The sequence below is a fragment of the Triticum dicoccoides genome, chromosome 5A (genome assembly GCF_002162155.2).
Source record: "Triticum dicoccoides isolate Atlit2015 ecotype Zavitan chromosome 5A, WEW_v2.0, whole genome shotgun sequence".
Taxonomy (NCBI): Eukaryota; Viridiplantae; Streptophyta; class Magnoliopsida; order Poales; family Poaceae; genus Triticum; species Triticum dicoccoides.
In genome coordinates this window covers 421,252,576-421,253,239 of record NC_041388.1, presented here as the reverse complement: position 1 = coordinate 421,253,239, position 664 = coordinate 421,252,576, and positions in this window count along the sequence as shown.

Below are 664 nucleotides of genomic sequence, written 5' to 3'. Positions count from 1 at the left end.
CAAGGCACCGCCGCGGCTGCTGCCCGACCACGCCGGTGGCCGTACTCCCAGGGGTGGGAGTTTGGCCGCCCGTGGGTCGGGCCGGCGCCGGCGTCTCCCTCCTGCCGCCTCTCCGGCGCAGGGGATGCAAGGTCTGGCCTTGGGTTCCGGGATGCCTTCCCGGCGGCGCCGCGCTGGCAGCTGGGGTGTTGCCGGCCGCGCGGATCGCGGCCCTGCTCGCGCCTCCTGGAAACCCTCGACTCCGGCCATGCCCTCCTCTGCTCTGGCCTGTCCGGCTCCGGCGAGCTCGCCCCGGTCCTCTCCCGACGTGCTCCCTTCCGGCCCTTCTTCCCATCGCACGGTTCCTCCGGGCCCCTCCCTCCGGGTCGCATCCCCGCCCCGCCGTCCCTGTATGCCCCCGCTGGCGGCCACCGTGGCGGCGCTCGGGGAAACCCTAGCTCCCCGCTTGGCCACTCCGGGGCGCTCATACCGGGCCGCGGTGCTCTTGGGCCGGCCTATGGGCCTGGCTGTTGGCCCCCTCCCCAGGGTGGTGGACACAGCTACGGCCCAAGGGATGCGGGCCTCTGCGGCTGGGGTGGGCCGGCACGACGGGCCGGTTCCGCCCCGCACAGCCCAGGTTCGCCCTCTGGCGGCCTCGGGCCCAAGCAGGCGGTCGATATGGCCC